Genomic DNA, 13,203 nt, shown 5'->3' with positions numbered 1-13,203 from the left:
GCAACCCGCTGTTTGTTCTCTATATTTAAGTGTCTCTTATGTTTTGTTCCTGTCCCTGTTTTTATATTATTTTTGCTCCCCTTCCCTTATGTTCATCTCTTTTGTATCTTAAAATCCGCATATGAATGAAGTCATATGATATTTGTCTTTCTCTGACTAATTTTGCTTAGCATAATACCCTCTAGTTCCATCTACATAGTTGCAAATGACAAGATTTCATTCTTTTGGACTGTGGAGTAATATATATATGTGTGTATATATAATATATATGTGTGTATACACACATATATATTATATATACACACATATATATACACACATATATATATATATATACACCACATCTTCTTTATCCATTCATCCATCGATAGACATTTGGGCTCTTTCCATACTTTGGCTATTGTTGATAGTGCTGCTATAAACATGGGGGTGCATGTGTCCCTTCAAAACAACACACCTGTATCCCGTGGATAAATGCTTAGTAGTGAAAATTTCTGGGTCTAGGGTAGTTCTATTTTTAGTTTTTTGAGGAACCTCCATACTGTTTTCCAGAGTGGCTGCACCAGCTTGCATTCCCACCAACATTGCAAAAGAGATCTTCTTTCTCCACATCCTCACCAACATCTGTTGTTGCCTGAGTTGTTAAAGTTAGCCATTCTGACAGGTGTGAGGTAGTATCTCAGTGTGGTTTTGATTTGTATTTCTTGGATGATGAGTGATATTGAGCATTTTTTCATGTGCCAGTAGGCCATCTGGATGTCTTCTTTGGAGAAGTGTCTATTCATGTCTTTTGCCCATTTCTTCACTGGATTATTTGTTTTGGGTGTTGAGTTTGATAAGTTCTCTATAAATTTTGGATACTAACCCTTTATCTGATATGTCATTTGCAAATATCTTCTCTCATTCTGTCGGTTGCCTTTTAGTTTTGCTGATTGTTTCCTTCGCTGTGCAGAAAGAAGCTTTTTATTTTGATGAGGTCCCAATAGTTCATTTTTGCTTTTGTTTCCCTTGCCTCTAGAGACGTGTTGAGGAAGAAGTTTCTGCAGCCAAGATTAAAGAGGTTTTTGCCTGCTTTCTCCTCGAGGATTTTGATGGCTTCCTGTCTTACGTTTAGGTCTTTCATCCATTTTGAGTTTATTTTTGTGTATGGTGTAAGAAAGTGGTCCAGGTTCATTTTTCTGCATGTCGCTGTCCAGTTTTTCCGGCACCACTTGCTGAAGAGACTGTCTTTATTCCACTGGATATTCTTTCCTGCTTTGTCAAAGATTAGTTGGGCATACGTCTGTGGGTTCATTTCTGGGTTCTCTATTCTGTTCCATTGATCTGAGTGTCTGTTCTTGTGATAGTACCATACTTTCTTATGATTACAGATTTGTAGTATAGCTTGAAGTCTGGGATTGTGATGCCTCCTGCTTTGGTTTTCTTTTTCAAGATTGCTTTGGCTATTCGGGGTATTTTCTGTTTCCATACAAATTTTAGGATTATTTGTTCTAGCTTTGTGAAGAATGCTGCTGTTATTTTGATAGGGATTGCATTGAATATGTAGATTGCTTTGGGTAGTATTGACATTTTAACAATATTTGTTCTTCCTATCAGGAGCGTGGAATCTATTTCCATTCTTTTTGGGTGTCTTCTTCAATTTCTTTCATGAGCTTTCTATAGTTTTCAGCATATAGATTTTTCACCTCTTTGGTTAGATTTATTCCTATGTATTTTATGGTTTTTGTTGCAATTTTAAATGGGGTCGATTCCTTGATTTCTCTTTCTGTTGCTTTATTGTTGGTGTATAAGAATGCAACCGATTTATGTGCATTGATTTTATATCCTGCAACTTTGCTGAATTTATGGATCAGTTCTAGTAGTTTTTTGGTGGAATCTTTTGGGTTTTCCATATAGAGTATCATGTCATCTGCAAAGAGTGAAAGTTTGACCTCCTCCTGGCTGATTTAGATGCTTTTATTTATTTGTGTTGTCTTACTGAGGCTAAGACTTCCAATACTATGTTGAATAACAGTGGCCAGAGTGGACATCCCTGTCTTGTTCCTGATCTTAGGGGGAAGCTCTCAGTTTTTCCCCATTGAGGATGATACTAGCTTTCATATATGGCTTTTATGATCTTGACGTATGATCCTTTTATCCCTACTCTTTTTGAGGGTTTTCATCAAGAAATGATGCCATCTTTTGTCAAATGCTTTCTCTGCATACATTGAGAGAATCATGTGGTTCTTGTCCTTTCTTTTATTAATGTAATGAATCACATTGGTTGTTTTGTGGATATTGAACCAGCCCTTCATCCCAGGTATAAATCCCACTTGGTCATGGTGAATATTTTTTTAAATGTATTGATAGATCCGGTTGGTCAATATCTTGTTGAGGATTTTTGTATCCATGTTCATCAGGGAAATTGGTCCTATAGTTCTCATTTTATGGGGATCTTTGGTTTTGGAATCAAGGTAATGCTGGTTTCATAGAAAGTGTTTGGAAGTTTTCCTTTCATTTCAATATTTTGGAACAGCTTCAAGAGAATAGGTGTTAACTCTTCCTTAAATGTTTGGTAGAATTCCCATGGAAAGCTATCTGGCCTTGGACTCTTGTTTTTGGGGATATTTTTTATTATTAATTCGATTTCTTTACTGGTTATGGTCTGTTCAAATTTTCTATTTCTTTCTGTTTCTGTTTTGGTAGTTTATATGTTTCTAGGAATTTTTCCATTTCTTCCAGATTGTCCAATTTATTGGTGTATAATTGCTCCTAATATTCTCTTATTTGCATTTCTGTTGTGTTGGTTGTGATGTCCCTCTTCCATTCTTGACTTTATTTATTTGGGTCCTTTCCTTTTTCTTTTGGATCAAACTGGTTAGATGTTTATTAATTTTGTTAATTCTTTCAAAGAACCAGCTTTGGGTTTCATTGATCAGTTCTACTGTTTTTTTAGTTTTGATTGCATTGATTTCTGCTCTAATCTTTATTATTTCCTGTCTTCTGCTGGTTTTGGGTTTTATTTGCTGTTCTTTTTCCAGATCTTTAAGGTATAAGGTTAGGTTGTGTATCTGAGACCTTTCTTCGTTCTTTAGGAAGGCCTGGATTGCTATCTACTTCCCTCTTATGACTGCCTTTGCTGCCTCCCAGAGGTTTTGGGCTGTGGTGTTGCCATTTTGATTGGCTTCTATGTACTTTTTAATTTTCTCTTTAACTTCTTGGTTAGCCCATTCATTCTTTAGTAAGATGTTCTTCAGTCTCCAAGTATTTGTTATCTTTCCAAATTTTTTCTTGTGGTTGATTTTGATTTTGAGCGTGGTAGTCTGAAAATATGCACGGTATGATCTTGACCTTTTTGTACTTGTTGAGGGCTTATTTGTGTCCCAGTATGTGATCTATTCTGGAGAATGTTCCATGTGCACTGGAGAAGAATGTGTATTCTGCTGCTTTAGGATGAAATGTTTTGAATATATCTGTTAAGTCCATCCGGTCAAGTGTGTCATTCAAAGCCATTATTTCTTTGTTGATTTTCTGATTAGATGATCTGTCCATTGTTGTAAGTGGGGTGTTGAAGTCCCCTACTATTATGGTATTAGTATCAATGAATTTCTTTATGTTTGTGATTAAGTGATTTATATATTCAGGTGCTTTCACATTTAGAGCACAACTGTTTACAATTGTTAGATCTTCTTTGTGGATAGACCCCTTAATAATGATATGATGCCCTTCTTCATCTCTTGTTACAGTCTTTATTTTAAAGTCTAGATTGTTTGATATAAGTATGGCTACTCTGGCTTCCTTTGTCTACCATTAGCATGATAGAAGGTTCTCCATTCCCTTACTTTCAATCTGAATGTGTCTTTAGGTCTAAAGTGGGTCTCTTGTAAACAGCATACAGATGGATCTTGTTTTCTTACCCATTCTGTTACCTTATGTCTTTTGATCAGAGCATTTAGTCCATTGAAATTTAGAGTAAGTACTGAAAGATATGAATTAATTGCCTTTATGTTGCCTGTAGAGTTGGAGTTTCTGGTGGTGTTCTCTGGTCCTTTCTAGCCATTGTTGCTTTTGCTCTTCCCCCCCCCCCCTCGTCTTTTCTCTTCTCAGAGAGCCCCCCTTAAAATTTCTTGCAGGGCTGGTTTAATTGTCACAAACTCCTTTAATTTTGTTTGTCTGGGAAACTTTTTATCTCTCCTTCTATTTTGAATGACAGCCTTGCTGGATAAAGAAGTCTTGGCTGCACATTTTTGAATATTTCTGAATATTTTGTGAATTTGGCTAAGATATGCCTTGTTGATGGTTGGTTTTTGTTGAATCTAATGGGAGTCCTCTGTGCTTCCTAGATTTTGATGTCTGTGTTTTTCCCCAGGTTAGGAAAGTTTTCCGCTATGATTTGCTCACATAGCCCTTCTACCCCTTTTAGTCTCTCTTCATCTTCTGGGTCCTCTATGATTCTGATGTTGTTCCTTTTTAATGAGTCACTGATTTCTCTAATTCTTAAATTTGTTCTTTTGTCTTAGTCTCCCTCTTTTTTTCTGCTTCATTGTTCTCTGTAAAGTTGTCCTCTGTAATACTGATTTGGTGCTCTGCTTCAACCATCCTTGCTGCTGTGGCATCCATTGGAGATTGCATCTCAGTTATACCATTTTTTATTTCATTCTGACTAGCTTTTATCTCCAGCGAAAGGGATTCTAATCTGTTTTCAACTCCAGCTAGTATTCTTACTATCATGATTCTAAATTCTGGTTCAGACATTTTGTCTGTATCTGTGATGATTAAGTCCCTGGTTGTCATTTCTTCCTGTTCTTTCTTTTGGGGTGAATTCCTTCATTTCATCCTTTTAAAGGAAGAAAAGGAATTAATAAGGTAAAAAAATTACAATTAAAAAATTAAAAACAACACAAAAAATCAAATAAGGGATGCTACATCTTAGGTGTGTTCTGGTGTGGTTGTCGAAAGGAACTTGATAGATTAGAGAAAAAAAGGGAAAGATAAGAAAAGAAAGAAACAAACAAACAAAAAATAGGAAAATGTTTGAAAATCTGAAAATTTGAATACAATGAAATACAATAAAATAAAATGATGGAAGTAATAAAATAGAATTTGAAAAATTTACAAAAAAGTAAAAAATATAGTAGAAAAATAAATTAAATAAAAGTATTTATAAGAGAAATGGAAAATAAAAATAAATTTTTTCTCTTTCTGTATTCAAGAATAAGAAAAGAAAAAAAACTGAATAGATGGAGCAGCAATCAGACTGAAGTACAACTGAAATTACATAGGTTTCCCTTAGAAGTGAAACTATGAAGCATTTTATAGTCTGTAAACTAAGCAAGCAGAGAGATTTGTGATGTTCCTGAAGAGCAAGGTTGGCCCAGGTGGGCGGGGCTTAGTGTAACAGCTTCATTCTCCACTAGATGATGTTGCTTAGCTTACTGAGGTGGATTGCTGTGGCGCCTGTAGGTGTGTATGCACAGGTGTTGGAGGAGTGAAAATGGCGTCATCCAGCTACCCAGTCTTTAGTATCAGAACTCTGTTCTCCCCAACTAGCAATTGCACATTCCTCCTTTGTCTCTGGCTTCCATCCACTGTCTGCTTTTACACTGTCCATGACCAAGCCATCAGATTGCCAGGCAGCACCTCTCTCCTGAGTTTTATCTCAGATGCAGCTGTGAGGTTCCCAACCTCTCACTTCTGAGGGACTATAGTTTTGACCCTTCTGGGAGAGGGTCATACCTTCTGGGAGAGGGTCTCACTGAGAAATGGCTGGGTGCTGGCCTGCCTCCAGGAACATTTGGGAGACCGTGCTGCTGCTGATGATCAGAGATTCTGGCTGAGTGCCAGCCGGTCCCAGAAAAAGTTTACGCGATCATGTAGCAGCAGTGCTTCAGGATTTATGGAAAATCACAACACGCATCTGGCACCAGGCTTCCTCCTTAATGTCATTGTTCCAACAACAGCAATGTGGTTGTTCTCCAGGGTCTGCTGGGACCTTGGCCTGTGGGGTGGCCACACAGACTTTACTAACTGTCCTCCCAGCAGGGGAACTGCCTCTCCCCATGTGGCCTGAGGACCCTGAGGACCTCTCTCTCTGCTCCTGGGGATTCGCCCTTCCCACCAGAGCACCGCCAGGTATCAAGCTGTGGAGTTTCAGACTCTGCACTCCCTCTGTTTATAAAGTCTTAATGGAATTTAAACCCTCTCCTTTCTCCTTTATCCCTTTTTTCTTCAGTCCCTTGTGTACTCTTTCTTTTCTCTCCAGCTGCTTGGGCAGGGGTGGGGGGGATGCTTTCCATACTCTGTTCCCCCCATCTCCATACTCTCTCCTCAAGCAAAAACAGCTCCCTGCCCTCCGCAGCTTCTCTCTCCCCCAGTTCACCTCTCCAGGCCGGGTACCTGCTGAGTTCTCTGGTTCAGGTTGTTGTGTTAATCCTCAAATCAGTTTTCTAGGTGTGCGGGATGGTTTATTGTTGATCTGGATGTATTTCAGGGACGGGTGACGCAAAAAAAAAAAACTTCCATGCTGTTTGGCCATCTTGGCCCCTCCCTCAATAAACTTTTTTTTTTAATTTAAAGAAAAAACAGTAAATCTAAAAAGCTGATGCCTTAATTGGCTTCCTGAGTGGCAGAGGTTGTTAATTATCCCTTAATCACTATTCTCACTTTCTTCTCAATTTTTAGCTGGGCATATGGCTTCCTTGCCTTTAGGTTTTGACCATATGCCTAAATTCTAATGATGGATATGAGGAGAGTGGGGTGTGCAACTTCCGGAAAATGCTCTTAAAGAGAATCCTTTTGGGGCACTGGGATGCCTCAGTTAGTTAAGCGTCTGACTCTTGATATCAGCTCACATCATGATGTCCCAGTTGTGAGACTGAGCCCCAAGTTGGGCTTCTGCTGAACATGTAGCCTGCTTACGATTCTCTCTCATTCCCTCTTTGTCTGCCCCTCCCCCACTCTCCCACTCATGTTTTTTTCTCTTTCTCTCTGTCAAAATAAATAAATAAATAAATAAGTAAATAAATAAATATTTTAAAAAAGAGAAAGAGAGAATCCTTTCATCCTCCTCTTGTTGCTGCTTAGAACAAACACATAAATGCTGAAATGCCAGCAGCTACCAGGGACCATGATGGGGCCTTGGGAATGGAAGCCCATGTCATCGAGACAAGAGCCAGGGCTGGAAATCTTTGGGTTCCCTAAAGATACGAGAGAGAAAAAAAACAGATATCCTGTTTATTACTGTTTTTCTTAGTTTTTGCTGTTTTTTTTTTTCTTTTCTAATACTTAGACTTGAATATTTTACTTTATCTCCTTGAACTGGGATTTCCTTAAAGCAAGAGAGGTAAATTTATTAAACAGTTCCATTGACATCTTCATACTTTAATATTCTATATGATTCAGCAAAAACTTTCAAATAATTTATTTGAACAATCCATGCCACGTCACAGTCTGCATCAACACATCTCATATAGAAATGTGAAAAATTCAGTGACTCACTCAGGTTTTCCACATATACAGACATTTCTCTTTGAGAAAATATGTGGTGATACACATCACACCTAAAATGTTATAGACTATGTCCCAATAAAAATTGGAATCAAAAAATATTTCAGATCTTCTCATTCACTAATATCACACTTAAAGAAGAAAAAAACATCATTAATGATAGTATTAAACTTTTCATAATTGTTTCTTTAAAACAAAGTATTAACATTAGCTTCTACCAGGCCAACATTTCCTAAAGTACCTTCATTTGAGATCAAATCTTCATAAGAAATCAACAAAACATGCATGCTGTGGTGAAACCACTGTTTGTACCACTTTTATCCATATTTCCTTTTGAGGATTCACCAAACACATTAGAATACAAAAACCCCTAAGCCATCTCAAACAAGCAGATACACAAAAACATTCATTTTTGTTGAGTCAGTTATTTCTACATAACATGTGACCACATCAAAAGGCTGGGGAAACAGTTCTAGATCGCGTACTTTTCCAGAATTCTTTCTTTAATATCCTGCTGCTTTTCCATTTAGGAGAGTAAACAAAGCCCCAAGGTAACAGATAAGTTAAAATCAGTTTGCTATTTTAGGGAACATCCTGCAAGAAAACTGTTTGTAAACCACAGCTTGAGGTTCTCAGAGGAAAACAAGATGATCAGTGAACTCAGTTTAGACATTGCACATTTAATTTTGCCTTCTGGCTATGCCTATTACAGCAGAACTCAGCTTTGAATCAGAAGTACCACTGTCACATTATGAGCATCAGTCAGACATTTGATTTACACCCTGGAGTTTATATTCTTAGAGAGAGATTTTAAGAAGAGAATTTTAGTGGTTTCTTCTAGGTCTTTCCTTGGTAATAAACCTTATAGTTTACATAGGCAATAAATAATCTTTTTGTTAACATCAGTAAACATGGAAGCAAGAAACTAACAAGTGAGGAAAGGACATACAAAAATAAAGTGAGTACTTGGAAACAGCTCCTTTCTGGTACAGAATAATTCATTTTGTTCTTTCAAATGTTTTGTCTACCAAGAGAACAGAAATCTTCTATAGAGACTAGGAGATGTCATCTGGTGATTTTATACAATATTATTACTTAAAAAACTCTATTTTTTCCCAATTTTATTACATCTAAAGACTCATTCTTTTGGGATTTCAGTGATTTTGCCTAGGGAAACAGATTTTTTAAAGTTTTTTTTATCATTCAAGAAAATAAGGTAAAAGTTATTTTCGTTATTTAAAACATGTCCATAGATTTGTAATGTAAAAGTAAGGAATGGAAGGTAAAACTGATATGTATCAAGAACCATAAATTCATAAAGTTGCTGAGAGTCCAAAATATTTTGAAATATGCCATCAAAAAAGATCTGAATATATTTCCTCTGGAAATCAAAATAACATGAAAAGGCTACAATAGACCGTGTTGCAAAGAGGTGGAATTTTAATACATAGAACAGATGGCAGGTTTTCATTTTATTCAGTTGCTTTACAAATGGATGAACCAAACATCCGGTCAAATTTTTATTTTTATTTCATTTGCACTTATAACTCTAATTACATATAATGGGATAATAAGAACTGTTAACAGAATGCTTTTATAGAAACATAACAAGGATAATGTAGGATTATTGGTTCAAAACTGCTATTCTTGGGGAAAGCCTAGAAATCAGTAAGTTGCAAGTAAAATATAAAACATTTGCTTAGAAATAATTATCAACTTTACATTTCAAAATATGTGAATGATCATGTATAGCTATTTTTGGTAATGCCTAGCCTTGAGGTATGTTGGTAGGTTAAAACAATGAGTACATATTATACAGAAAACAAAGAACATCTTTAGGAGATCAGACATGAGAATGCCAATTTTGGGTTTTAGCCAAATTGAATTTTACTGGGATGTTAATAATTTGATTGGTGGTGACCATTTGTGTTTATTTTTGGAAACTGTGCATTTTATATGTGCACAAAATGTGATAATGTACATGTAACTTAGACCAGAAAATACATTAAGCTATAGACCTGAGGCTTCTCTGTTCAATTTTTATTTAAACGTTTACTTGCCCACAGGAATATTTTATGAAGCTCTTGAACTTATGAACTCATGGCATTCTACATGGCTAGTTTAACATGCGCGATGTTTGATTACTTTTCTGAATGACCGCTAATATTAATGCGTGTACATATTCAGAATATTCTATTTTGAAATCCAGAATAACATTGCATTTCAAACTACTGATTTAGTGCTCTAGGATGGACAGAGACTATTATATTTTTAAAGCTTCTTGGTGCTGTTCCTGTATCTAATAGAAATAGCCAATTGAAAATAACTACTGTGGTTTCTCCAGGGAATCTAGCTGTGCCTTATTACACAATGTCCATTTTCTGAGACATAATGGAATCATAATTAATCTCAAGCTTATTAAATTTCTCTACTGGCCTTTAGAGATTGTTATTTTTTATGAAAATAAATTCTAAAAGTTTCTAAAGAAACAGTGAGGCACTGCGTGGTAATATTGTCATATACCTGCTGCTGTTGTGAAATTCACTGCTTCAATAAATGAATTTTATATAAGAATACCAAATTAAGTATTAAAGATTACATTTTCAACAATATGTACTTTAAGTTACAATCCTATAAAATGATGAGAAAATTTCAAAAATTCTACTAAAATAAACACACTTCCTATTTGTTTTCAGAAAAAGAAAATCATAAGCATAATTTAGCTCTAACTTTAATAATTTAGAGTCCTTTCCATGACCATCAATTTTATTCATAGTTTTAGTATGGTTGTTTTTCTGTTGTCTATTGACTAGAAACTTGATTCAATATTTTATATATGGACATTTTTATTTGCTTTCACAAAAAGAAAATCATAGGTACAATTTAGCTTTATTTTAACAATTCAGAGTCATTTTCATGACCATCAGTTTTATTCTTGGTTTTAGTATGGTGTTTTTCTATCCCACCCCTTGCTGTTATTTCACTATTACACAACATGTTAGTTTGTCAGTGCAGGGCTGAGCACATGGGAAGTTCTTTCAAAAATGTTTATGGGGGCGCCTGGGTGGCGCAGTCGGTTAAGCGTCCGACTTCAGCCAGGTCACGATCTCGCGGTCCGTGAGTTCGAGCCCCGCGTCGGGCTCTGGGCTGATGGCTCAGAGCCTGGAGCCTGTTTCCAATTCTGTGTCTCCCTCTCTCTCTGCCCCTCCCCCGTTCATGCTCTGTCTCTCTCTGTCCCAAAAATAAATAAACGTTGAAAAAAAAAATGTTTATGGAATGAATGCATGAATTCTCAAATGAAGCTTTCAGTTCTTCTCCTTCTCCTTTGATGTGGGCAGAGAAATCAAATACCCAAGCTTGTTGAAAATGTCCATTCATAATATAAAATATTGAATCAAGGTTCTAGCTAGTAGACAAGTTGCACGAATCTTCGAACACCAGGTATTTCAATATTTCAATAGGTCAGAAATGTCCCACTTGCAATCAGGTTCTCAGGTTGTTAATGATGTTGAAGCTGTCAGAAGACTGACCACTGACTAAATCAGATGATCTTACCAAACAGACACTGCCATTTGGGAAACAACATGTTGTACTCTTGGGCAATACTATTATATTAATAAATATATGCATCGCCTTAAATAGTTGTAATATATTTAGTCACTGGCTTCGATATTGAGGAAAAGTCTGTGCCCATTTTTATTTTATTTTAGTTTCTTATATTTTAGTTGTTTTATTTTATTTTTGTTTTATTTTCACTTTTTCGCTGGATGCCGTCCATCCTTCGGGAAGCCCTGGACTTGCTGGAGCTGGATTCCAGCACAATTCTACATTCTGAAGAATGTTAGAAATAATTAAGGGTCCACGATCTCTCTGATGGCTGATTACAAATAGCTTAGCTGTTACCTACCTATCATTGCCCTACTTTCTATCCCAACCCTGTTTATTTAAGCAGAACCTCAGGGAATAGGGACAGCTGAGCTGTATCCAGATTGTAAATTATTAACCCAGGGTTTTCACTTCTTTGCCTCAACAGTGGAGAAATGGTGTTTACTAAATCCAAGAGAGAAAGCCTCAAGAAGTGATACTCCACGAAATTAGAAGTCAATAGTAGTATCTTATTCCCCAGTTGAACTTTTTTCTATGTAGCATATTTGTTGATTTATGCCTATCTGTTCAGAATTAAGAGAATTAGATTAAGGATATACATTAAACTTAATTTATTAATTTGTTAAAAATTTCCTATAGGTTTAACATGTATTTTTTTCTGGATCAAGTTATTTTAAAATTGTGTGCATTTCATCGAAACAACATATTCTACAAATGTCATCCAAAATAACAAAAGGTAAAATTTTATTACAAATATAAAATAATTAAAAATGAATCTCCTAATGAGATTAAGTTATCTATAAATTTAAATTTAAAAATATTAGTTAATATATGCAAAGATTAATATCATTTAATGTTAGAATACAACAAATTAAGGATCAATTCCATATCTGTTTTTTATAGTTGTATAGAGCTAAAAATATGCCTATATAAATATGTTGATAGGAATGATAGTATTTTTTAATATAAACATCACTCACTTATTTGAACTCTTTCTATGTTATAAGTAAAAATAGCACAGTAATCTATCACCAAAAATAACTGTTAATGAGCTATTTAGTCATAGCTCAGTTAGGTTGTCCTTCGGTTTTGTCAAAAGCGAATAATTTGAAAAGCACCGACTTGCAAAATGATTTGTTACCTAGAGGCGAAAATCATTTGCTTTCTCCAATTCTGGGAAGTATTCTGAAATGGCTGTACCAAAACTTACCAAACAACTGTTATCTGTAACAGTTACTCTAATAGTATCTAGTTGAACTGAATCATAGCTTAGACTTATTCTGTATATTTCTCACCATATGACAGGCACTGTTTGTTCTAAGAACTTTTTATATTAGGTTGAACCCCATGAAACTGAACTTATAGGTCAAAAGGTTTGGCACAGAAATTTCATACAGCTTAACCTATCTACTAACAATTCAATCCTCATCACAACCTTATGGATGGGTCCTGTTGATACCTCATTCTAAAGATGAAAATTGAGGGGCACCTAGGTGGCTCACTTGGTCAAGCATCCAACTCTTGATTTTGGCTCAGGTCATGATCTCACAGTTTGTGAGATCAAGCCCTGAGTTGGGCTCTGTGCTGTCAGTGTAGAGCCTGCTTGGATCCTCCCTCACTCTTTCTCTCTCTCTCTCTCCCTCTCTCTCTCTCTCTTTCTCTCTCTTTCTCTCAAAATAAATAAATAAATAAACCTCTTTAAAAAAAGATGAAAATTGAAGCATGGAGAGGTTAAGTCACTTGTCTAATATCTCCTGGCTAGAAAGTGGTGAAGCCAGGATTTCCATTCAGATCATCTTGCTTTAGTTTGTCCTCTCACCCACTAAATTAAAACTCCCCTCAATGTACTCAGACATGTTTGGAAAATAAATTAATCTAAATTTTAATATATATTTGCCAATATAATATTTTTTGATAATATGTTTTTCTCTGGCCATATGCTTTAAATAAGCTTTATAAAAAAAAACTTTGGAGCTGCAGATTTAGCTAAGCTTGATTACTATGCAATTTAGTTAGTAAAACCATTTCTCATTGCCAAACCAAAAAAAAAAAAAAAAACAAAGAAAGAAAGAAAAAACACATTATCAAAAATACTATCTGGAGCATCTGGCT

Source organism: Herpailurus yagouaroundi, unplaced genomic scaffold (assembly GCF_014898765.1).
Source record: "Herpailurus yagouaroundi ecotype Mexico unplaced genomic scaffold, PumYag 182, whole genome shotgun sequence".
Taxonomy (NCBI): Eukaryota; Metazoa; Chordata; class Mammalia; order Carnivora; family Felidae; genus Herpailurus; species Herpailurus yagouaroundi.
The sequence above is the reverse complement of the archived record's forward strand: the minus strand, read 5'-3'. Positions refer to the sequence as shown.